This window comes from Notolabrus celidotus, chromosome 7 (genome assembly GCF_009762535.1).
Source record: "Notolabrus celidotus isolate fNotCel1 chromosome 7, fNotCel1.pri, whole genome shotgun sequence".
NCBI lineage: Eukaryota > Metazoa > Chordata > Actinopteri > Labriformes > Labridae > Notolabrus > Notolabrus celidotus.
The window spans coordinates 1,404,804-1,430,941 of record NC_048278.1 but is presented as its reverse complement, the minus strand read 5'-3'; the positions used below and the strand labels follow the sequence as shown (position 1 = coordinate 1,430,941).

The window sequence follows — 26,138 nt, the reverse complement described above, 5'->3', positions numbered from 1 at the left end:
TTGTTTACAGAGAGGAGGAGCAGACCAGTGACAATGAGGCCTAGTGGGAGTGTTTTCTGCTCAGGGCCACCAGGTTTTTTTTTTTTACCTGTCAAGGTGTTTAATGTGATAAAATGTTTGCAGAAAGACTGAGAAAAAAACAGTGAGTGTTGTTTTTTCAAAGCTTTTTCTGAAATGTTGCTGCTTCTCTAAGCTACAAAATCATCACTTGTTCAATTCAGGTTGACATTAGCTCAGCTGGCTTTATTGCTATCTCTCCAGGAGCTTTTTAGCTGTCTGGTTTCCTAGCTTCCTGTAGGTTGTTATTTTGGACCTGGTGTAGTGCTCACAATTATGGTCAACCCAGCAGTATTAACCAGAATCTGCCTGTTTTGTTGGGGCTGTCGTGTTTTTACAGTCTTGTACTGTAAAAATGGAAACTTAAAATTGTTGGCCTGAAAAAAGTTTTTTTGGGTAGAGCTAGGGTTGGTAGTCACAAAAAAGTAGCATGAATTTGAAAGTAGCATTTCCTCAGGACTCGGTCTAAACCCTCCCTCCCTCCCCTCGGAGGGAGGGCCCCCGCTCACATGCACGAGCGCCACTGATTCACGACCATATGATGGTGACTGATTCAGAACCAGTCCTCAGAACATGGTTTGTGCTTTGCACTACGTCAACTCATGTCTCACTCAGCGGTAAGAAAACACCAAAACATTCTCATAGTGAAAATTAAAAACACAAACAAACATGAAATGTACGCTCTGCAGGAGGCGGGCAGAACGGCAGGACAGGATTTGATTGGTTTCATCATTTGGCTCCTGATGGCAGTGATTGGTTGGTGTTTTCCCAGGTTTACTCCGGCTGTAGATAGCAGCTTTTTTTTAACCTCTTTTTTAAGAACACATTATGTATTGATTACCATCAGGACATAAAGATCATTTTAACCAGTATAACGAAAAGTGGATCTAAATCTGACTACCAACCCCAGCTTTAATAGGACAGAAAATGTTCCATTTTGTTTCAAACTACATCACAGTAATTATCTCAACTACCTGTATTAAGTTTGTTGTGTAAAGTTCAATCAATCAATCAATCAATCAAGCTTTATTTATAGAGCACCTTTCATACAAATAAAATGCAACCCAAAGTGCTTTACAGCGACTGAAAACAAGAAAGAAGCAGAAATGAAACAATGCTAAGACATTTTAGTGGAAGATAATAATAATGATAATAATAAAACTAATAAAAATACAAATTAAAAATAAGAACAACATAAAAATAAATAAAATAGAGACCAATGCACACCAAAATAAAATATGTGTAATTAAAATAAGTTAAAGCATCAAAATTAAGAAATAAAAATAGTTAAAATAAGTTGGTCTCATTTCAGAAGATAGGTTGGTAAAACTTGAAATTATGAGTTTGAGGCTCAGCTAAATTATTTGAGTCTGCTTCAGGCAAAGAACGGGGTCTCCAACTCAAATCTACAGGGGTCTTCCACACTTACAATTCCCCACATGTGGCGCCACCTCTCCTGTCCTGTGTGGATTTGGTCGCCCTAAAGGTGAGTATTTTGTTTGAGTATTGTATTGAAACTCTAGCTTTACAGTTGGTCAGTTGATGGTGAGTTGATTACCAGTTAGTGTCACCTTAATTTGTTACGTTACTTTAATAATGCATGGTTATTACCAACAGTTAGCTGCTTTAAACATTGGCTAGCTACCTTGCCGGTGGGAAACGGTGCAGTAATGTGCAGTAACAAAGGGACATTTTCTGAACAAAAACTAATCAGCTGGCTCAAATATAAGATTTCTAGTTAGCATCAAAGCTCAAAAATGTAGTGCAGAGAGTTGCCTTGAAATGTTGAGTTTGCACAGCTTTTTCATTTTAACACTGTGTACCAGTGAGTTTTGTTCAATTAAAGTTTCTGCCTGCCTCTTCTTTTGCCTCTGGTGCCAACAGCTTGCTCGTATAGGATTAATATTTTGTCTCCTCAAAAGGTCTAAAGAGTGCTGTCATTACCTTCTCTTTTTGTAAAGTATCTTGTGATAACTTTAGTCATGATCTGTAGTCATTAAAATAAAAGTGACTGGTTGACGGCATCCAGACTGCTGTGTGGTGAAGCTGTGTTTTAGTTTCTGAGTGGTTCCCTTCTCAGCATTGAGCAGCAGACAACATGTGTGGAACTGTACCCGCCCTGTTGCCTCCGTAAATCCTGCACACCAGCAGCATCTTGTTACACACTAATGGTCCAAAAAGGCTGCAGTTCCTCCTCCCCACTTACTGCGGATGGATTCATTACTGAGGATAGACAATAAACTCGAGAGTGTCATCCAACCCAGTGAGCTCTGTCCGGGATTTCAACCTTTAGGTTTGTTTGAGTTAAAAACTGGTGAGAATGTCGGAGACCAGTTTTCTTAACTTGCCAAAAAATGTAACAACTTCTGCCTGTGAGAGAACTCTTTTTGTGTCAAAACTTCTATAAATTGTTGGTTTTAGGGCTGAATGGAGGACAGAAATAATAGTGACTTAGTTTCATCACATTTTATTTTTAATGCAACATCAAAAATACACCAATTCATTAGTGGTGTGATGTGACCATGACGTTTTACAGACATTGTTATTGGAGCATCTTTCAACATTTTTCACAGAAGAAGAGAAAAGAAAACTGTACATGCTCTGCTGCTTAGGTTGTGTAACTCTGACTGCAAAAGTGGAAAGACTCCTGGATGCTGATGTATCAATATTTTTAGTATCTAATATTTCCTCATTCAAGTTAGAATCATTCTGATTGAAGATACCAGTTCAAGTGTTTCCATGAAAGTGATTTAATCGTGTTTAACAGCTGTGAGACATGCATAAAAGAAATATTTCTCTGCCTTGAGCCCCTCTTCAATTCTGGCCGAAGTGCAAATTGACTTTTTCGTGTCCTTTCCTGAAGATGGATATCTACGTCTATTCAGCAGAGAAGTTGCTCTTATTTTGCCAACATGGTCTCAGCAGCAGATGTGTGTCTAACATGAGTCTGGTCCTGCTGGAGGTTTCGGTAACACTTTACAATAAGGGTCCCTTAATTAGCGTTAGTAAATGCATTATTAAGCATTAATTAACAGTTTAATAATAGTTTAATAATCGTTATAATGTATTACCTAACATTAACTAACACATTAGTTAATGCATTAATAAGCAGTTAATTAATGTCCACTGCTCAGAGTTAATTAATACATTATTAAGCATTAATAAAAGTTACAAAACTTAATTAGTTAACCATTAGTGAATGCTTTCTGGACCCTTATTGTAAAGTGTAACACATGCATCACTTAAGTAACACATTATAAATGCTAAACTGCCTCATAAGCATAAGTGTGTGCATCACTTTTAAGTGTCCTCTGGAAACACTTCTGTTGTGTTGCTGTCTATTTGCAGCACGTTTTTCTAATGTATTGTGTTGTGGTCTTTGCATCGCGTTTTCTAAATGCTGCACATGTGTTGTCAAATTGATGAAGATGTTTTCTTAATTTGCTTGTGTTTTGTCTTTTTGCATGTGTTTTCTTAAGTTGCAGTGCTGTGAGCTCTCAGGGCCACCGTACTTCTCTGTGCCAGTTGAGATGTTATCTGTGATTATCTGTTTTATTCTAAATAAAATGTGTTGAATTCTTTATATGTGTTGCTTCAACTACATTTCAACTCATTTTGCTTCAGCGTATGTGTTACCTAAGGGATACATGTGTTACACTTTACAATAAGGGTCCAAAAAGCATTCACTAATGCTTAATTATGGTTAAGTAATGCCTATGAGGCAGTTTAGCATTTATAATGTGTTACTTAAGTGATGCATGTGTTACACTTTACAATAAGGGTCCAGAAAGCATTCACTAATGGTTAACTAATGAAGTTTTGTAACTTTTATTAATGCTTAATAATGTATTAATTAACTCTGAGCAGTGGACATTAATTAACTGCTTATTAATGCATTAACTAATGTGTTAGTTAATGTTAGGTAATATATTATAACGATTATTAAACTATTATTAAACTGTTAATTAATGCTTAATAATGCATTAACTAACACTAATTAAGGGACCCTTATTGTAAAGTGTTACCAAGGAAGTTTGTCCTTGCCACTTAAAGACTCTGTAAGATGAGATCAGATTGAGTCCTGTCTGTAAGATGGGACTGTGTCACAACAAGGAAAAACTGAGGTGGAGAACCCATTTGCAGAATATAAAGATTGAATAATACAAGAACAAAAGGTAAAAACAAACTTACTCAAATGTCCAATAAACTGAATTCAAAAGAAACACTAGAAACACTGAGATAAGGAAACACAAGAAAGACTGACAATGACCCAACACACGACAGGATACACAGAGGAACTAAATACACAGGTGTGAACACAGGACACAGGTGAAACTAATCAGGTTTATCAAAGAGGAGGGACACACACAAGGACAGGACGTAAAACTAAACTGGAGACCCAGGGATCAAGAACCACAAAACAGAGAACACAAGACAAAACTAAGAAACACAAGAAAGTACAACAAGAGACATGGATCACTAAACACACGAGGAGATAAAGAATAACTAATACAGAACAAACACGAGAGGAACCAAGGCAAGAAACACAAGGAGAAAACTAAACATCGACTCATGACAGGACTGGATCTTATCCTGTCTTGATGTTGGGTCTTTGTTAATAGTAGAACATAGAGTACGGTCTAGGCCTGCTCTGTTTGAAAAGAGTCTAAAGATAACATTTGCTAGGATTTGGTGCTGTACAATTGATTGATTAGTTGATGCTCTTATTCAACCAACAGCTTTATCTCAACCAAGTCTTACTTGAGAAGAGGTTGAGCTTCCTGGCAACACAAGCTCACAGCAGCCACCCCCTCCTAGACGCTCACAAATTGCAAATTAAGATAATATTAATTTTTCAGCTGGTGTGAAATATTAAAAATCTTTGTATGAGATTAAAGAAGATAGTGATAACAATTCTCCAAACTTTGCAAATTGTATCTTGGGGGTGTATAAAAATGAAACACTGATCAGCTGAGACACTTATGTGTTAAAAACACAATCAAACAGAGCATCATGAATGTCCTGAAACTAGTCCTGATGGCACAACAACTTCTCACCAATCAGCTCCAGTAATAAATTCACACATTCATCAGCCGGTGTTATCTCACTGCTGCCAAACTGCCAGTCATCACCTCACACAGACAGACAGGCTGCTGTTTGTGCCAAGGTTACGAGTGGAAGTGACAGACTCAGGCATTTGATTGATGTTTTTATTTTTCTGGATCAACAAACTGGTTCAGAGATGACGAGCAGATTAATTAATAAATAATTCATGTTTTTTAATGTTTCTCATCGGCCAGCTCGGATCAATACAAACAAGACTTCTAATTTAGAAACAGGCTCAGCTTGGCAACTGTTTGGGAGTAAAGAGCATCATTTGTTGGGACTATTTTCAGCAGCAGAAGAAAACAAACTTTGAATTTTAGGGAAAACAGCGGTACAGCCAACAAACCAATCAATCAATCAGTTTTTATTTATCTAACCCCAGATCATGACGAAAGTTTTGATGAGGGAATCTTTGAAGGAACATGTAAAATGTGTTGCATCCCTAAAACACTGCAGGGAGTTAAGCTCTGAAGATATTCTTAAAAGTCACAGCGAGCCTCCTTTTTTCAGCTCGGGCAGGTTTCAGGACCAGGACATCTAAGTGAGTCGGACATTTTCAGCAGCATTCAGAATACATTTCCTGCTTCAGCTGAGGGAAACTTTAAATACATGCAAATGGATGCAATAGACTGCTACGGACATGACACCTGACACCTGCCTCTTTCAGTTCATCAGACGTCAGAGTTTGTACCGTGAGAATGGCTGACGTGTCAGACAGGTACATTTTTAAAAGCAGGTGCCACACTGATCTAATCCACAATGACCAGCACACCCTCTCTCTCTGCTTTGGAGTCTGTGAATGGACACTTTGTTTTTTCCAGGACTCATGACAAATTGTGGGAAACGTCTGTGGCTCTTTACGTCCGCGTTCATAAGCTGCTGATAAACTCTGCACTTTGCCCTCCCTCTCTGTGATCGCTTGGGAAAGCTGGTCCCAGAGAGTTTTTCCAAAATGATGCCTTCGAACACGGTATCTTTAATAACTGCTTGCACTTGTTCCAGATGATGCATGCTGGTTTTGTGTTTTAAGTAAACAAATAAATGTCTTGCATTCCATGCAGGGTTAAACTGACAGCTTTATCTGTCTATTTTTTCATATGTCTTCGCTTTAGTGCCGTACTGCACATGCACAAGTCTCAACAAAGATAGGAAGGAAGTAAGTTGGCTCATTTGCAAGCTACGTTTTTGCACACTGTTTGTGCTGTTCAATTATTTTTCTGGGGTGGGTTTGGGCCACTCTCATGCAATAACCATTAAATACACTGTGCAGTACCCCTACCACAATATTCATTCCAAGCACTTATGTACATACTTTTATTATAATTGTTATTTCTATCCTAATTGTGTATGAGAGCAACTGTACGGACTGAATCCCCCACTCCTGGGATAAATGAAGCATTTCTGATTCAGAGGTTACTACCTGTGGCACACACCAACATTAGTGTTTGGGTCATACTTTCTTTAAATGAGCTCAGTTTTGTCGGCAGCAGATGATAGATGATAACAGTTTCTCAAAAATAGGGCCGAGCTGACTGTCACCCCCTGTGGGTAACGCTCTTACTGTTGACAAGTACATCATGCAATCCCTCTTTAAAAAATTATGTAGCTGTCCCTTTAATAGGCAGAAATATTGGAAGACATGGCTGTTTTTCGAAACGGCCTGCTACATTCTACCTACGATGTAGCAGGCAGTAGGTACTGTCTACTAGGGATGCTCCGATCGATCGGCCACCGATCATAATCGGACGATTTCTGTGAAAAAGTACGTGATCGGCGTTTGCCGATCAATGCCTTTCATTGCCGATCACAAAAAACCATCACCAGTAGCTCATACTAGGCAGCCTGAAGAGGACCTGTGTGTAATGTGCCCCCTCCCCCCTTCCTTCACACTGCGCAGGCTCGCAGCGGCAAACCACAACAAACATGTCTGCCGTGTGGAACTTTTAGACAGTCTGTGAAAGTGATGTAAAGTTTGCATCCTGCAACACATGCAACGAAAAAATACCTCGCAGGGGAAGCACGTTAAATTTGTGAGGTTTTGAGGCTCACGGCAGTGAATGAAAAGAAGACAGCCGGAGCAGCATCAGTCAGACGGCAGCTAACACAGCCCACTCGCCTGTATGAGCGTGACAGTCAGAAGGCTAAGCAAATAACCCGAAAAATAATTCAGGCTAATTGAATATAATAATAATTGAATCAGGCTAGATGAGCCTTTCTCAGTGGTGGAAGACACCGGGTTCCGCCGACTGCTCTCTCACTAGGAGCCCCGCTACGTGCCACCAGGACGTAAATAATTCACAGACGTAGCGCTGCCAGAGCTCCAGCAGACTGTACTCTCACATCGAACGTCTCACTAAAGAAGGAATCCCATTCTCTGTAAGTTTCACGAGTTTCAAACATGGCATATTCAGAAAGACAAACTTGTGAGATATATTGTCGTTTATTTATTTGACTTTCTGCACTATTTAGCTTGTTGAGAGCCTTAATGTTTCCAATCTGTTAAAGATTGGGTTACTGATAGCAGGTACATTTAAGTGTTTTTCAGTTGTCCTTTTGACTGAATACCAGGAGGTACCGAGGTCCAAGCGGAAGCTCAGGGGGGATAGGGCTTTTTCTGTCGCTGCTCCCAAACTGTGGAACGATCTTCCTTTAGCCGTCAGACAAGCCCCCTCACTGTCCACTTTTAAAAGTCGTCTTAAAACCCATTTTTATTCCCTGGCTTTCGACTCAGCATGAGACCCTGCTCTTGTTTCAGTGCCTTTTTATTTTTATTTTTATTTTTTAACTTTATTTTATCTTATTGTTCTTATTGATTTTATGATTTTATTGTTTGTTTTTATCCATTATGTTTCTGTACAGCACTTTGTGTCCGACTGCTGTTGTTCTTAAAGTGCTTTATAAATAAAGTTGAGTTGAGTTGAGTTGAGTTGAGTTGAGTTGAATAGTTGCTGCATTGTGCCTGCAATGTTTTTGTATTTTTTCTCTTGAAGAAGTTAGTAAAAACATGTTTTTTTTTTCTAAATTAAGGTGATTTTATGATTCCTTTTTTCCCAGATCATGTAGCACTCACCATAACTAAATTGAAAAATGTACAGAAAATCCATGTGATCGGTATCGGTGATCGGCAGTGATCGGCACTCATGGCTGATCGGTATAGGAATCGGCAGCATAAAACCTGATCGGAGCATCCCTACTGTCTACTACATACTGTGTTTGAAGGTAGTCTGTGGTCTGACTGTTCTGTTAGGTCTGGTCTGCAGCATGCTGAGCCAGACGTCACTGGATTTCCGGTTTTGGAAAGCGGTAGTAAACAATGGCGAAGCTGAAAGAGAAACTGCTTCTTTAGTGGTTTATATGGAATTTAAAAGTTTTCACAGCACCTAAAAACTCATCAAATAAAAGAAAAGAGAGAAAACGTAACAAGCGCTGTGCATTGTGGGAAACACTAAATTGTGAAATTTTCCTGAATCAGTAGACATCCGGGGAGTTTTGGCATACTGGAGATTTTGCTCTTGTTCACATACTACATACTGAATTTAGACCAAATCAGTAAGTACTGCTAGTATACCAAGCGGTAACCTCCAGTCTCAAAATATGAAACCCATGCGGAAGTGTTATAAACTGCACTTCATCAAGTGTCCACTCGAGGCTGGCTGCAGAAACACAGGAAACCACATACACACCCATTCAAAGAAGCCGATCTTTACAGCAGAAATAAACATGTTTACATCCTGGTACAAAAAACATAACACGATTATGAGTTTTTCCAATTTAAGGACATGACTGACTTGATTGACATGCGGGAACACTGTAGCTGTTAGTGAAAAGGCTCAAACTCCGCCTCTTTACCTCACACTAGCTCGACAGAAGTTTGGTTGAGTTCAGTATTTCCAATATGGCACCCGACAACGATTGGCTTCAAAACAGAGCTTCAGAAACAGATGGGTTACGTCACGGATACTACGTCCATTATTTACACAGTCTATGGTCGTGACTGGACTGAGCTGGAAGTCAAACAGAGAGCGAGCATAGAAAGATGGAGACAGGAAATATAGACAAACAGACGCACACGGAGTCAGACAGACGGATGTGTACGAGACTCAAATCCCCTTTTTTAGTAATGATGAATGAACAAACGAGTCAATGATGTCCTCAGTGGTTGTCTGATAACAGGGAAGCTGGAGGAATGAGAATTACTGATCTCAGATACACAGACGATGCTTGATGGTAGGAGCAGTCCTCTGTTGGTTTTGGTCTTTTCATAGGATTTATTTTTATCTTGACTTATCCTTTAACACCACTTCAAACAGTCAGTTAAAGCCCCCGATAAGCCAATCTACAAAAATCAGCTTTATTGTACGGAGAGAGTAAAACATTCAAGGAAAAATGATGTTAATAAATGAGAATGACAACTTTCATAGTAATGGAGAATAGGCACATAACTGCAGGTTGTCATCCTGTCAAAGCAATATATACTGTAAGACTTAATGAGTGCATTTCAAAGACTTTCAACAGGCTTTTCTCTCTACACTAAATCCAGTTAGTCGGTAGAATAACCAAAGAGTTGTACACTTTTCTTTCATATGAGGAACAGCAAGGTTTAACAGCTATAATGTGCTTTCAGGGGAGTACTGTGTCAGCTGAAGATAAATGTTGGTTCTCTCTCCCCTCATAAACATCCTTTCAGGTACTTGTTCCCCCTGAGTGCCCCAAAACCGAAATAACATGAATACAGGATTTTGTCAGTTTAAGCTAATTCAGACTCTTTGAAGAGTGCTCATCTGATCCAGAGACAGGTAATAACAGACGATTCACTCTCTATGTTTGTTAGTGACGGTTCAGAGATGAGATCTTCACGTCTGGTTTCCACAACAATGAAATGTATAAATCTGAGTGACGGGACTTCACCGGAGAGAAAGAAGTAAGTGTCTTAATTCAGAGAGCTGCTAGCTGTTTTTCATTCAACGTGTGACTCAGAGAAGACAAGAGATGCAATTCATCACTCTCACCCGAGTGAACCACTGTGGAGACGACAGCAGTGCCTCTGTCTTTCAAGGTTGATGACGGTGGAAACTGTTCCAGCTCTTAAAATGAACTAAATAAAGCATAGGCTTTTGTTCCATGAGATGAAAAGCATGTCTGTGCCTTCATTACAGCAGTTAAAATCCTCTGTGTCTGTTCAAGACAGGACTGTTCAACCTTGAATACTCGCACTTCAGGTCCGGCAATCCGGTGCCTTCCACAGCAGATACCAAGACCTCTATCTTCATTGAATGCTGGAGCACGACACATCAATTAGCATGGATAAGATTGTGCAGGACAGGAAGTCACATGCTGAAACAACATTACAACATCCTTTGATTTTCAGAATAAAACACTCTGTGTTATCACCAGATCGTATTTCACTTCACTACAACAACAAACCAAAGTCATGAGGCCTGGAGTCAACAGGTCAGAGGTTTTCAGAGGACCAGAAAGACAACATGGATGAGGAGAGGATCATCATTGGGGTGGGAAACTATTGATTCAGTATTTAAAGCAGGAAATCCTTGGTCTCGTGGCTTAGAAAATGCAGTCGTTGGTGATGACAGGCAAAGGAGAACAGGGCTAAACCGCATTGGAGCAGAGACGGACCGGACATGGATCTGGTGGAAGTCCGGCTTAATGGTCGGGGAAAGGCATCCCACTGTTGGGCCATCATCTGAGCTGGTAACCCAGAGGAAAGTTTTCCTTCTCAAAGCTTTCTCTTCTAAGTCTCTGGAGAAAAAATTGAGATTTTCACTTCAGCCTCATTCAAGTTTCAAATTGTTCTCATTGGTTTCTCATTAGTGTCTCCTAAAATTCACTAGGAGAAATAGTTGAAACTATGACATGAGTCTTATTTGAGACTTAAATGAGAGATCTCATTCATGGCAAATTTTCTTCTTTTTTTTTAAATATATTTTTGGCTTTTTGCCTTTATTTGACAGGACAGCTGAAGAGAGACAGGAAATGTGGGGAGTAGTGAGCGGGGGAAGACATGCAGGAAATGGTCGACCGGCCGGGAATCGAGCCGGCGACCCCTGCGATGAAGACTGTAGCCTCTGTATGTGTGGCGCTTAGACCGCTAGGCCACCAGCGCCCAAAAGAATCCTCCCCTTTAGTTATAATAATCTGGATAAATCTGGTCAGCCCTTTTGCGGCCCATATTTTAAATAAATCGTATGTCATACCTGGGATGAAATCTCTATCTTTTGCAATTTCTCTCAAATCCACTAAATCTTTGTTAAGTTGTTTTGTTCCAAACAGACTTGTAAAGGAATGACCATAGTGTGAAGTCAAAGAAGAGATCATTTGACATCTAAATAGCTGATCTTGAAGTGGTTCAAATGTTTTAATGAGAATTGTAACTTTGTGGACAATTACATTGAAATCTTAATTTTGCAGGGCACTATAAATGTTGATGAAAAGATGAGCTCAGGCTCTTTCTTTGCTCCATCTGAGCTCAACTTGAGACACAAAAACTGAGCCTGACAAAAACAAATGGATGAGGTTAGATTGAAAGAGAGCTCCCTGATTTCTCCACCTGAGCTCAAAAGGAGTCACAACACTTGAGAAATACCTGAGAACCATTTCAGATTCTGACCAGATCTCCTTTTGAACTGAAAGGGAGACTAAGCTGAGACTTTTTGAAACTTTTTTTCTGAAGGCAAGAATGAAAAACAGGAGACATAAGCTATAGTCTCATTTTGCTTTCAAACAGATCTCATTGTTGTCTAGGAGACAGAAATGAAACACTTTTGAGATCTCCTCTTTAAATTTATTTTCCTATGGGAACAAAGTAAAAACAGCATCATTGTAAAGGCCAGAGAGAGGAGGACAGAAAAGCATCATATGTATGTGCTCTCTCCTTCGTCAACACCCACCAGTTGTGTTTTCAGAAGGAGCAGGACCTCTGGACAGCTGGAGTCACATGACCGAGGTTTTCCTGCAGTAATCACTGAATCAAGGATTCTCCTCCTCCTCTCCTCATCCATGTTGTCTTTCTGGTCCTCTGAAAACCTCTGACCTGTTGACTCCAGGCCTGGCTCCGCTCATCATGACTTTGGTTTGTTGTTGTAGTTAAGTGAAATACGATCTGATGATAACACAGAGTGTTTTATTCTGAAAATTAACCGGATGTTTTCATTTTGTTTTGGTGAAACCTGACTTCCTGTCCCGCTCCATCTGCTCTGTTGAGATTGATGCGTCGTGCTCCGGCATCCAGCAAAAATAGAAGTCTTGTGTATCTGATCTGGAGGACTCCGACCTGATGGATTAGAAGTTAACACATTGACTAGAATAGAATGGGTGACATTAGTGAAAGTCTTTGTCACATGTGATGTGTGAAGTCAGCACAACAACATTCATGGTATATTACAGCTCAGTTTAAAGATACAACAACAGTAAGTCTGGATGTTCAGACGAAAATGATGAACACGTAGTCTGACATGAACTCTTAACCTCATGTTGTGGCTGCATTTCAAAATGTTGAACTGAGAAATGCAGATTCAAACTTATTTGAGGCTTTTTCTTTCTCAGGTCAAAACCACGGATGCCTTTAATGAGAGATGTGTCCATAAATATGTCCTGATATGGTGGCAGCCTGTTCACAGCGTCTCCCTCTTCAAATATAGCCAGGTGATTTTATTATGAAGTGAGCTAGTCTCAGGTTCTGCTCAGCCTTAATGCCATGCCCAGACCAGCACGAGCACTACATGAAAATCCGGCTCCCTAATTAAACCCGATGAGACCACTTTGTTGGCTCAGCTGTGACGCCGGGCTGCAGCTCCAAAACGCAGAGTCGTCACACAAATACATCCTGGAACCAAATGCATCATGGGTACACGTCAGCGCTTCACATTAGTTCACAGTAAGGATTGTTATATCACCTGCACGTAAGAGGGACTTTGGCCTTTGCAATGCTTGAAAATGAAAGTGTGAGTTGTGTGCAGATTTGTGGGATTGTGTTTAGGTAACAAGGTGTTCAAACATCACTTCTTAAAGCATTCTTTTATCTCTGCAGAACAGATTTCAAAGTTTCCTGTAACTTTAATCAGTGGGAGCATCTTTTAAGTCAGAACACAAATAGAGGATAAAACAGCAGCTTTAATCGTCTCGATCACGGGGGCTGAACGCCTCCACGCCCGACTTCAAGCAAGCAAATCAGTGATTGTTTTTACTCGTTGGAATCGGCTGATGAATCGAGGAAGATTTAAACCCTTTGGTGAGAGGGTGTTAATTTTTTCTACATTGTTAAAGCAGCAGGAATAATCTCTCATCATTATCTCTCTGCCTTGCCCATGAAAGCACAGAGGAAACTGGATGGATTAAGATCAATTATAACTTTAGTGTTTGGTACTTTATGTCTCTAACTAGCCGGCTGATATTGAACTAAGCCTGCAGTCACCCAGGAAAGCCAACATACTGGTTTCCTGAAGCGTGAAGAATGTAAATACCACCTAAAAGTTCAATAATGATGTCCGTTAGGAGTTCACTGAGGCCTGAAGCCGCCACATCGACCTCCATGAAATCCATTTGTACCTCTCCTGTGTGCTCCAAACTTCGCTTGGACTTGTTTGATTTTTCGAAGGAGTGCAAAATCTGTCATCGCTGTGTGTGCTCCCTGCAGGTATCCCTCCCTGAAAACAGGAGAACTGTGTTTAAATCACAAATATATACAAGACATAAATATTGAACAAGGGGATGGGGTTATTTGTCGTGACTTTTTGCCGCTATGATCCCGATCATCAAGACCGACAAACCTAAAGAGGACAACACAAACATCACAGTCTATGATTTCAGGTGACCAACGTGATCACCATTCATGAGCACACCACACATTTCCTTTTCTTCACAGGAGAACGACTTCCCTGGCTTCTCTCCCTGCGAGCTCCTCAAACATTAATGCAGAGGATGAATAATGGATGCTCTGACTGTCGGTGTTGGGAGAGAATGACGGTAAATACAGTTTACCTCAACTTTTGTCTTCTTTGTCTCTCTTTCTTGAACATTTCCAGCTGAGTGATGTTTTAAACAGTGAACAACAACAAGGTGCATCTGTCATATGTCCATATTTTTGCTCCACAACACGTATTATGTATTCATTTATGGTTATCCATTAGGGACACATACTGTATACATATATAAACTGAGAACAGCATGCAAACACACAGCAGATGCTAGATTACAACACCGTCCCTAGAGAATAGAAGATTAAAACGGTAGTTTGAAAACAGCATGAAACAATAAAAAGGACATTCAGCAGAGACAACGCTTCAGAAGGTCAGACATGAGTGCAGGCTCGTTGCTGAATAAACCAGGATTTTGTGGCTCTCTTAAACGTGAGGAAGTCTGCAGGGGTTTCATGTAATCAGGTCTGGAGTGTCAGGATTTGACTTTCCTTTCATGGAAAAAGCTGTCTGTGTTAAAGATGTTTTGCAGAGTGAAACTCTACAGTCACATCTTGAAGCTGCTCTGGTGGATCTGCTGCAGCTCTGGATCTCAACGGATTTGCAGAAAAAGCTGAGGAGCAAGTTCTTTTAAACTGTTAAATAAAGCACTACACAATTAAATCAATAACATTGCTCAAACTTAAAATGTTGTATTTATACAGGATTTTTAAGACCTGTGTCGAGGCACTCCAAAGGTTTGATTGCTGACTGGTATTTAGTCATGTGTGCAGAAATGATTCCATTCACATTTATTGTCATGACAAGGAAACACTGAAGAAGACCCATGTCAAGAAAATAAAGATTTAATAATAAAAGAACAAAAGTAAAAAAAAAAGTCCTATAAACTGAATTCAAAAGAAAACACTGAGATAAACAGAAGAAATACTGACAATGATCCAACACACGACAGGAGGGAACAGAGGAAATAAATACACAGAGCCATCAACACAGGTGTGAACACAGGACACAGGTGAAACTAATCAAGTTAATCAAAGAGGAGGGAAACACACAAGGACAGGACGTAAAACTAAACTGGAAACCCAGGGATTCAGAACTACAAACTAAAACAGAGAACACAAGACAAAACTAAGAAACACAAGCAAGTACAACAAGAGACATGGATCACTAAACACACGAGGAGATAAAGAATAACTAATACAGAACAAACATGGGAGGAACCAAGGCAAGAAACACAAGGAGAAAACTAAACATCGACTCATGACTTTTATTATCTCTGTTTTTTTTTAAGCCAGGCTCTTAAATTTATTCTGCTCTGCCTCTGATGTTTTCACTGAATGACAATAAAGGGAATCTTGAATCTTGATGTGAAAGTATCATCATAATTAAAAATAGAGCAGCACAGTTGAGTGTTAAGCAGTTTCTAATCATCTTGAAACAGCAAACATTTTCCTTAGTTGTTTTTCAAGTCTTTGTAACATGGCTTTTAAAATAGTTGTTAAAGTTGTAGTTAGCTTTTCAAAGCGAAAGCATATTGACTCTGTTTCTTTTGTGTCAAACAAAAGGCATCGAGGCTGATGGGTACTTTTTGTACGTTTTTATTTGTTTATCAGTAACAGCTGCACAGGTTTAACCTGATACATACACAACTGTGTCATCAGCGTATCTGAGGATCTCCACCAAGGTATATACTTCTGACATGTCATTACTATACAGACTAACAAGGATGGGCCCCAGGACAGTTCTTTAAGGGATTCCTGTTTTCTTTCCTGTCTAAAGAGGAATCAAACCATGACAGGGACAGTTATAAGAATTAAATATAGAGCATTTTGAAATGAGAATACATGATCTAAGGGGTTGAATGCTTCTTTTAAATCCTGAAACACTGCGCCTCCAACTCAACACTTCCATTATTTATCCAGTGACTGATTTATGTTTCCTACACAGTTAGCTGACTCTGTAGAAAGACGATGTCTGAAACTAAACTGTAGAGGTTGCAGATTATGTTTTGTTTCCGAGTAATGCTGCAATCTTTCAGAGATTACCTTCCCCAGCCCTTTAGACAGCACAGGATGAAGACTAACCGGTCTGTAGTTACTCAGCTCTTCACTGTCCCAGATTTTAAAATTGGTATTGCAGAAGCGTTTCCAGCTTCTTGGAAATAACCTAGGTTTGATGGAGACATTATGAAGGGGAGTGATGGTCTGACCCAGGATGTTGCTATGAGGTTTATTAAATATATACATTTTATTGCTGATCAATTGTCAGTGCAGATTTGAAGATAATAGACAGATCTCTCCCTTTGAAGCAGTTTCAGCCTTCATTTTAATTTCAGTATGCAAGAAAAATAATTTTGCAATGACTTGAATCTTTACAACAATCACTTAAAGGTGACATATCACGCTTTTTTTTAATCAATATATATTGGTCTAAGAGGTCCCCAAAACATGTCTTTAAAGTTTATGCTAAAAAAAACACTTTGAAATCAGATTTGGTCTGCCTGAAAAACCCGTCTTCTTCAGTCCTCTTCAGAACACTCTGTTTTCCCTCTGACCACGCCCCCTCAAGAAGTGGATGTGCCCTCGGCTCTCCAGCACGTTGATCTAATGTTTACATGTTGGCTGAATATACACGGCTGCTCAGAGATCACGTTACTTCAACCCTCTGAATCTGATCCAGAATCTGATCCTGACGGAGAGGCGCCTGCAGCAGGACCTTTCTGAACGATTGGTCATAGATTTTGTGTTTCTTGTTGTTTTATTTATCAGTATGTCGACGTGTGTCTTGGTACACAGCTACGAACATGTAGCTATGTGGCTATGCTAACTAGCGCTAGCACTTATCCATGATAAATAAAAATCATCCACTAGATCTTCAAATCTGCAGACGTGGGGAGTAAAACCAACCTCTGCCAGAAAGGCAGCAGGACCTTTCTGAAGGATTGGTCACAGATTCTGTGTTACTTGTTGTTTTATTTGTCAGTATGTCGACGTGTGTCTTGGTACACAGCTAAAGCTACAGCTATGAACATGTAGCTATGTGGCTATGCTAACTAGCGCTAGCACTTATCCATGATAAATAAAAATCATCCCCTAGATCTTCAAATCTGCAGACGTGGGGAGTAAAACCGACCTCTGACAGAAAGGCAGCGGGACCTTTTATGGTCACAGATTTAGTGTTTCTTGTTGTTTTATTTGTCAGTATGTTGACGTGTGTCTTGGTACACAGCTACAGCTACGACATGTAGCTATGCTAACTAGCGCTAGCACTTATCCATGACAAATAAAAATCATCCACTAGATCTTCAAATCTGCAGACGTGGGGAGTAAAACAGACCTTTGTGTTTATAAAGACAGCCTACAACTAGCATGCCTCCCTCCTAAGCTCCTTGTTAGCACACGTGTGCAGGTAATGAAAAACGGAGGAGGGATTGAGTTGTATTTTATACAGTCTATGGGCTGAACAAGCTCCGAGCTCTGACTCCGTGACAGACCGGATATTGTTGTTACGTAACAAAAACACTGAAGTCTGAAACGGCTCGTTTCACACACATTTACAGAAAGGTGGAGAAATCAGAACAGGGGCAGAATGGATTCTTTTCATTCTCAGGGGGTTTGTAGACAGGGACACATATTTCAGGTAGAGAACCATTAAAAAGTCCATTTTGCATGATATGTCACCTTTAATGGTTCTCTACCTGAAATATGTTTCCCTGGCATGTCTACAAACCCCCCCGAGAATGAAAAAAATCCATTTTGTTACGTCACAACAATATCCGGTCTGTCACGGAGTCAGAGCTCGGAGCTTGTTCAGCCCATAGACTGTATAAAATACAACTCAACTCCTCCTCTGTTTTTCATTACCTGCACACATGTGTGCTAACAAGGAGCTTAGGAGGGAGGCATGCTAGTTGTAGGCTGTCTTAATAAACACAAAGGTCGGTTTTACTCCCCACGTCTGCAGATTTGAAGATCTAGTGGATGATTTTTATTTATCATGGATAAGTGCTAGCGCTAGTTAGCATAGCCACATAGCTACATGTTCATAGCTGTAGCTGTGTACCAAGACACACGTTGACATACTGACAAATAAAACAACAAGAAACACTAAATCTGTGACCAATGGTTCAGAAAGGTCCTGCTGCAGGCGCCTCTCCGTCAGGATCAGATTCTGGATCAGATTCAGAGGGTTGAAGTAAAGCGGGTCTGTGAGCAGCCGTGTATATTCAGCCAACATGTAAACATTAGATCAACGTGCTGGAGAGCCGAGGCCACATCCACTTAATGAGGGGGCGTGGTCAGAGAGAAAACAGAGTGTTCTGAGGAGGACTGAAGAAGAGGGTTTTTCAGGCAGACCAAAATCTGATTTCAAAGTGTTTTTTTGAGCATAAACTTTAAAGACATGTTTTGGGGACCTCTTAGACCAATATATATTGATGAAAAGAGCGTAATATGTCACCTTTAAAGGAATTCAATCCTCATCCTTGTGTTTTAAGTATTTGTAAACTCTTTAAAAACTGCAGCATTTGAGAGCTGCTAACAGAGGCTACATCCACAGGCAGGAGAGGAGGAGCAACAACCACACGAACAAAATGAAAAATAAAACAGCGTTTCGTTAATAACACAGAAAAGTTTTTATTTGAAGATTTGATTTTTTTTACCTAACATCAAAACCTGCAGTTTGGTAGACCCATAAACCATTTCAGGTGTCCCACAGTCCCTGATTGACGACTGAAGGGAGGTTTAAAACTGGTTTATGTTCATAACTGCAGCAGAGTTTGGAGAGTAAACTATATTTCAGAGTTTTATTATAAGATAAGAGATATGTGGCTTCAGCCCTCCATCTGTATCAGCACCACAGGACAGTAAGGATACAATCAAGATTGTGGCCGTGGTCCCAGGAGCAAAACAAAAGAATGAAAGATTCAACGTTGGAGGAGCAAAGCTTCGGCTGACACAAAAAGTACATCGAGGCACAAAACAAGGTGCAAGCATGCACACAGGATGACTGAACTCCTCCTTGTTTGTACAACTTCTTCAAGAGTTTATCTTTTCACAGCGAGGTGTAAACGATAGCATCAGTGTTTCAGTAAGAGATTATCTAAGGTGAACACAGTGAGCAGGACTCTGATTTACATAACCACCTATTCACTGTACTTTATACCACTTCTTACCCAGCTACCAACTAAAGGCATAAACAAGATGACACAAAGGATTGATTTATCTATTCATACATCTAATAGTCCCTCTTATTCCTTGGTCATACTTCCAAGACAACAGATTTTTATCAGCCTCCTCGCTGGACAAACTTACTTTAAGGTAGACATTTAGATTCAGAATCAGAATCAGAATCAGCTTTATTCGCCAGGTATGCTTGAACACACAAGGAATTTGACTTAGGTAAACTGTGCTCTCTTTGTACAAGGCAGAAGAATAAGAATAAGAACTACAATAAAAAATAAAATAAAAAATATAATGACAATAACCTTAGCTATAAATACAAAGAAACAAAAAATAGGCTTGACTAATATGTACAGGCTAAAATAATATGATAAAGTGCAGGGGTGAGTTGCAGAGGTAGTTTTTACATTATAAAATAGAAGTTAAATAATACAAAAAATAGAAATATGGAATTCTGCTTGGAGAATTGTTGCATTGTGTATCTACATGTATATTTACAGAGAGAATTTATCTGACATTCATGGTCAACTTGAAACATTGGACTGATCATTGCTCATATTTTGCATGAAACTGAAAATTTCTTTTGAAGGTAACGTCAGACAAGGTGAACAAGACCTCTGCAGGAATATTTGTCAACAGGCCAAGGTCAAATCAAGGGAGGGGGTTGGAGCCTATCCCAGCGGTCATTGGGCGAGAGGCGAGGAACACCCTAGACAGGTGGCTAGTCCATCACAGGGCAAAAATGTAGAGATAGGCAACCATTCTCACACACACTCACACCTACAGGTGAGTTAGAGTGACCAATCATCCCAAGGAGCATGTTATGGACCCACACATGCACATAGAGAACATGCAACCTCCACACAGAAAGATGCGTGCCTGGCCAGGTATTCAGACCAGGAAGCTTCTTGCTGTGAGGCAACAGCAGTAACCACTGCACCACCATGCACCCTTCCCCTCCTCCAAACCAGTTTCTAAATTCCTCACTGAGAGCAGTTATCCATCCAGCAGTCCAAGCAAATTGACCCAGACATCCCTCTCCACAGCAACACTTTCCAGCTCCTCCTGGAGAATCCCGAGGCGATCCCAGAACAGGTGGAAGATATAATCCCTCTACCGAGTTCTGGGTCTACCCCGGGGCCTTCTCCCAGTTGGAAGTGTCCGGAACACCTCTAAAGGGATCAGTGAAAAGGGGCAACCCTGGCAGAGGCCAAGAAGAACGTGAGAACGTGAACAGTTATTTTATTAGCAAGCTTTGACACATTTTGCTGGATTTGTAGTTCTTATTACAGAAGATGTGATCTGATTCCCTGAACTTTATTCATGGAACATTTAGGAAATACTGTCAAGGAGAAAACAGTCAGAAACTGCCTTTCTCAACCAGTACAGACACGTGAATATAACAGGATATGAACAGAAAATGGGAGGACATGACACAGACTTGGCGTGATGATGAAGTTTTGTTTTTGGCACGTGAACTCTGCAGGGAGAGATGGAGTGATCGAAGAGTGTCTGCTTTGAGTAGCAGCACAATTTGTCCCCCCCTGTGGAGTCCACACACCGGGGATGGAGGTGTCGGTGGATGTGAAGATGGAGCTGATAACAGGAAGATGGAGGGTGAACATGATGATGGCATGATAAAACTGAGGCAGAGAAAAGTGATGTTTAAAAGGGACAGCAGAGATATTGGCTGGCAGTGAAAGTGTTGCAGTGCTGTTGAACGGAGATGATGTGTATGAAAATATAAGGCAGGCATGATGGAGTGAATGCAAGAGATGAATGAAACATTGAACAAGCATGCATAATGAAGTCTTCTTTTACAGCTCCAAACATACAGTCATGGCCAAAAGTTTTGAGAATGACACAAATATTACATTTTCACAAAGTCTGCTGCTTCAGGGTTTTTAGGTGTTTTTGTCAGATGTTTCTATGGTATAATGAAAAACAATTAGAAGCATTTCATAAGTATCAAAAGCTTTTATTGAGAATTACACAGAATTCATGCAATAAGTCAATATTTGCAGTGTTGACCCTTCTTTTTTAAGACCTCTGCAATTCTCCCTGGCATGCTGTCAATCAACTTCTGGACCAAATCCTGACTGATGGCAGTCCATTCTTGCATAATCAATGCTTGGAGTTTGTCAGAATTTGTGGGTTTTTGATTGTCCACCCGCCTCTTGAGGATTGACCACAAGTTCTCAATGGGATTAAGATCTGGGGAGTTTCCTGGCCAAGGGCCCAAAATCTTAATGTTTTGTTCCCCGAGCCATTTTGTTATGACTTTTGCTTTATGGCAAGGTGCTCCATCATGCTGGAAAAGGCATTCTTCATCACTAAACTGCCCTTGGATGGTTGGGAGAAGTTGCTCTGGGAGGACGTTCTGGTACCATTCTTTATTCATGGCTGTGTTTTTAGGCAAGATTGTGAGACAGCCCACTCCCTTGACCGAAAAGCAACCCCACACATGAATGGTCTCAGGATGCTTCACTGTTGGCAAGAGACAGGACTGATGGTAGCGCTCACCTCGTCTTCTCCGAACAAGCCTTCCTCCAGATGCCCCAAACAATGGGAAAGGGGATTCATCAGAGAAAATGACTTTACCCCAGTCCTCAGCAGTCCAGTCCCTGTACCTTCTGCAGAATATCAGTCTGTCCCTGATGTTTTTACTGGAGAGAAGTGGCTTCTTTGCTGCCCTCCTTGACACCAGGCCTTCCTTCAAAAGTCTTCGCCTCACTGTGCGTGCAGATGCACTCACACCTGCCTGCTGCCATTCCTGAGCAAGCTCTGCACTGGTGGTGGCCCGATCCCGCAGCTGTAACACCTTCAGGAGACGGTCCTGGCGCTTGCTGGACTTTCTTGGGCGCCCTGGAGCCAGTTTGGCAACAATTGAACCTCTCTCCTTGAAGTTCTTGATAATTCGATAGACGGTTGACTGAGGTGCAATCTTACTCGCTGCTATAAACTTCCCTGTTAGGCCCTTTTTGTGCAATGCAATGATGGCTGCACGTGTTTCCTTGCAGGTAACCATGGCTAACAGATGAGGAACAATGGTGTCATGCACCATCTTCCTTTTAAAGTGTCCAGTCACTCAATCATGACAGATTGATCGCCAGCCTTGTCCTCATCAACACCCACACCTGTGTTAATGTGTGTGACACCTGTGTGTCATTGAAATGATGTTAGCTGGTCCTTTTGTGGCAGGGCTGAAATGCAGTGGAAATGTGTTTTTGGTGATAGAGTTCATTTTCAAGGCAAAGAGGGACTTTGCAATTAATTGCAGTTGAGCTGATCACTCCTCATAACATTCTGGAGTATATGCAAATTGCCATTATAAAAACTGAAACAGCAGACTTTGTGAAAATGTAATATTTGTGTCATTCTCAAAACTTTTGGCCATGACTGTACAGCACCTCTTTGAAAACAAAACTTACAAAGTGCCCTCCATAACCAACATCCTGCAAGAGGCCAAACAATTAAGCAAATACACACGACAGCTGTCAGAAACTCAAGTTATACACACATAATACATTCAGAATTACCTTATGGAAGTGTGTTTCCAAAGAGGTTTAAAAGATTAAGCTAATTTTGGTTTAATTTCCTCCACTCAACAGAGAAGTCGCCTCATGTTGGAGTCTGAACTGTGGGGAAGGATCTTGTTGATACTTGAGGATCCAAGGCTGCCACTCAGTTAGGTCAGTGATGCATCTTAAGGCCAACTCTTTCTATTCCTTAAAAGCGTTCACTAACATACAGTGTGATAAACACCTAAATCAGAGGTTGTTTCCCGCCTTCTCTTTTCATCCCCCTGTACCCTCTCTCTCATGTCAGGGAGCTAATTGGGCCGTAAAGTTGTCTCGAGTGCTGAAGCTCAAACAGAATTAGCCCCGTTCTGCCTCATTTGGCAGGAACAGAGTAATCCGGCCTCTCTGTTGCCGTGTCGCCCGCAGCCGGCTCTGTGGGCAGACGTTGGTGGTTAAACAGCTGTAGGTAAACAGACAGAGAGAGGAAGACGGATCACCTCGCCTCCTACTTCACTCAGAGGTTCAGTGCAGAGGTAGCACAGGTAACAAGAGAGCTGCAGGGATAGAACTGATTATTTTATGTCTGATTAAACCTCGCACAGAACAAAATGTGAATATTATATAACTTTAACAGAGGTGATGCTAGGAACAACCTTATCACACGTCGCACATGAAACAAGTAACGGCACTGACAAAAGCACAACAACAGTCAACAACATGGAGGATATTTCATCATTACTCTCAAGTCATTCGGAGAGCTCAAAACTTTATATTGGTGGTTAATGGCTGAAAACTCATCTTAAAACCCATTTTTATTCCTTGGCTTTCAACCCTGCATGAGACTCTGCTCCTGTTTTAGTGTTTTATGGTTTGTTTTTATTGTTTTATTATCCTGTGTTTTAATTGTTTTTATGCCTGCGTTGTTTGTCTAGACTGAGACGTGGTTCAAAAGAAAATGTAAATTTATTTATAATTTAAAATGGGAATATCTGTAAAGAGAAGGGGGTTAGTTATTGCAGTAAGGATGTAAATAAGTCAGTTTAGGGAGATGTATTAAAGTTTATTAGTGTAATTTGTTTATTTAAAAACAGATTTAAAATTAGCAAAATGGGAGGGGGAAGTGAGGGGTGCCAGCAGAGGGGAGGCAGCCTAACATCAAGTGGTGTGTTCCAGGAGTGCACCACTCATGAACTCACAGCAAACAGGTGCAAACTATGGTGTCCCGCTGTGCTTACCACTACAAACAGTGCAGGGAACTACCTAGAGTGCCTAGCCTCGACCAGCAGCTGGCAACCACCTCACTATAGGGAAATTAACAAAAGTGTTAAACAAAAGAAATCAATTAAACCAGTTGGTTCTATTAAGAGTACAAATCAGTCAATAAAAGGCAAAACAAAAACAGTCACTCAGGGCAAAGCAACAATAACGGCAAAACAGTCAAAAAAATAGGCAAAACAGCAGCTGATATGGCCTGAAATACAAAAAAAACATTACATGTTAAAACTTCTTTATAACAATTCATAATATACCTCAACCCTCATGTTGCCTGACTTACAAGGAACTTGCTTCACTGTAACAATGACTCAGGAACAGCTACCAAGGAAGCCTCAAGCAAAAGGATCAACAGACACTATACAAGAGATGAAATAGACCCTTTAAAATAGTTCCACATCTCAGGAAGTAATAATCTTTAAAACAAACTAACCTTAATCAGACCAGACACCAGTTCACCCAAGGCAGAGAGGCAGACAGGGGGCTCAGTGCAAGGAACATGTGGCAACCAGCAGGCAAACCAGACAAAGAGGCAGCCATTTTGCCACAGGTGCCTTTGATATGGTTCACCTGATTAAGTGGAGGAGTTGACCTACTTCCAAGAGGCTGCATTCAAAGCCAACAATGAAAAACCAACACTAGGAGCACTAGGAGCACTACATTAAGTCACTTTAAAGACACAAGTGCAAGTCCTTGTCAGGAGACGTGAATGATGCAAATGGAGCAGGTTATGTGGATGAATGAATTTTTGACACATTCAACGCGCTTCATTTGCTTATTTGCAAGAGTTGAAAAATTGGATTTGTTCCGTCATGAATGTGCGACCCCCGAACTGTGAGACACGCTTGTTTTTATCATTTTATTTTATTTTTATGGAATGAGGAATAAAAAGTAGCTCACTTGGAGGACAGTGATTGAGGAGGTCCGGTTATCTGGTGAGTTGTGAAAACCTTTGTCTGTCACTTGATCCAAGTGTATGTAGCACTGCCCCTAATTAGCATCACCGGCCTTTTGTCTTGTGGTACTCACGTGCACGAAAATGGAGCAAGTTCCATCCATCCATTATCTTGCCCGCTTATCCCATTCGGGGTCATGGGGGGTCGGAGCAACTCCCAGCTGACTTTGGGCGGGAGGCAGGGTACACCCTGGACAGGTCGCCAACCAATCACAGGCAAACATGGAGAGACAGAAAACCATTCACACACACTCACACCTACGGGCAATTTAGAGTGACCGTGATTAGCCTGGAGAGCATGTTTTTGGACTGTGGGAGGAAGCCGGAGTACCTGGAGAGAACCCACGCATGCACAGGAAGAACTCGCAAACTGCACACAGAAAGGCACCTTCCAGATCGGGGATTCGAACCAGGAACCTTCTCGCTGTGAGGCAACAGCACTGCACCACTGCACCACTGCTCAGCCCATGGAGCAAGTTATTCGTGCAAGTAAGCAAGTAAACACAAAACATTTTGTTGCTGAAACAGGCGCAAATAAAGTGAGCTAATGATTTTATTTGCATAAAAGTGAGTAAATTGGACTATGTGTCAGATGTAGTCAGATGTGTGTACAGAGTAGCAATAAACCCCATGTCTCAGCATCTCAGGATTATTATAAGTATTTGTCTGTTCAAACTTCTGGTGTTGTTAAATGAAGCCCATGTGTGAGTGCTAAAAGCTGCAGTTCCTCTGCTGTGTCCAACTTAGGCTCCAGAAGCCCAGGAGACCCCAATAAACCCATGTTAAACTGTCCAGCTTTAAAGCAGACATAAACATGTTTACGGCCTGGGGTGCTCGTTCAGCTCAGATGGAGGAGCAGACGCTTCATGTGCGGAGGCTACAGTCCTCATGGCACTAGTCGTGGGATCAATTCACAGGCCTGACTTGAGTTGATGCATGTCATCCTCCACTCTCTCCCATTGCCCTGTCACTCTCTCAAGCTGTCCTTTAAAAAAGTTGAAAACTCCCCAAAAATCTTTCAAAACATGTTTTTCAGTGAGTCAAAACAGTATCTGGACTCAATATCTCAGTATTCTGTTCATGAGAGCTGCACAGGGTGTTCAGCTTTCTCCCCTAC

General features: G+C 40.8%; 3 long non-coding RNA genes across 3 annotated transcripts; 2 read left to right on the top strand and 1 right to left on the bottom strand.

Annotated features, from left to right (window-relative positions):
* Window positions 1–1,503: 1,503 nt before the first annotated feature.
* Window positions 1,504–6,235, top strand: LOC117816218. The gene is made up of 2 exons (XR_004631913.1): window positions 1,504–1,543; window positions 5,674–6,235. It is a non-coding gene; the product is annotated as an uncharacterized LOC117816218 (long non-coding RNA).
* A 3,763-nt stretch (window positions 6,236–9,998) lies between these two features.
* Window positions 9,999–14,168, top strand: LOC117816217. The gene is made up of 3 exons (XR_004631912.1): window positions 9,999–10,084; window positions 12,724–12,822; window positions 14,042–14,168. It is a non-coding gene; the product is annotated as an uncharacterized LOC117816217 (long non-coding RNA).
* Window positions 14,169–23,847: 9,679 nt separating this feature from the next.
* On the bottom strand, window positions 23,848–24,883 carry LOC117816216. The gene is made up of 3 exons (XR_004631911.1): window positions 24,500–24,883; window positions 24,350–24,424; window positions 23,848–24,265 (listed from the first exon to the last, which is right to left on the bottom strand). It is a non-coding gene; the product is annotated as an uncharacterized LOC117816216 (long non-coding RNA).
* Between the last annotated feature and the right edge of the window lie 1,255 nt (window positions 24,884–26,138).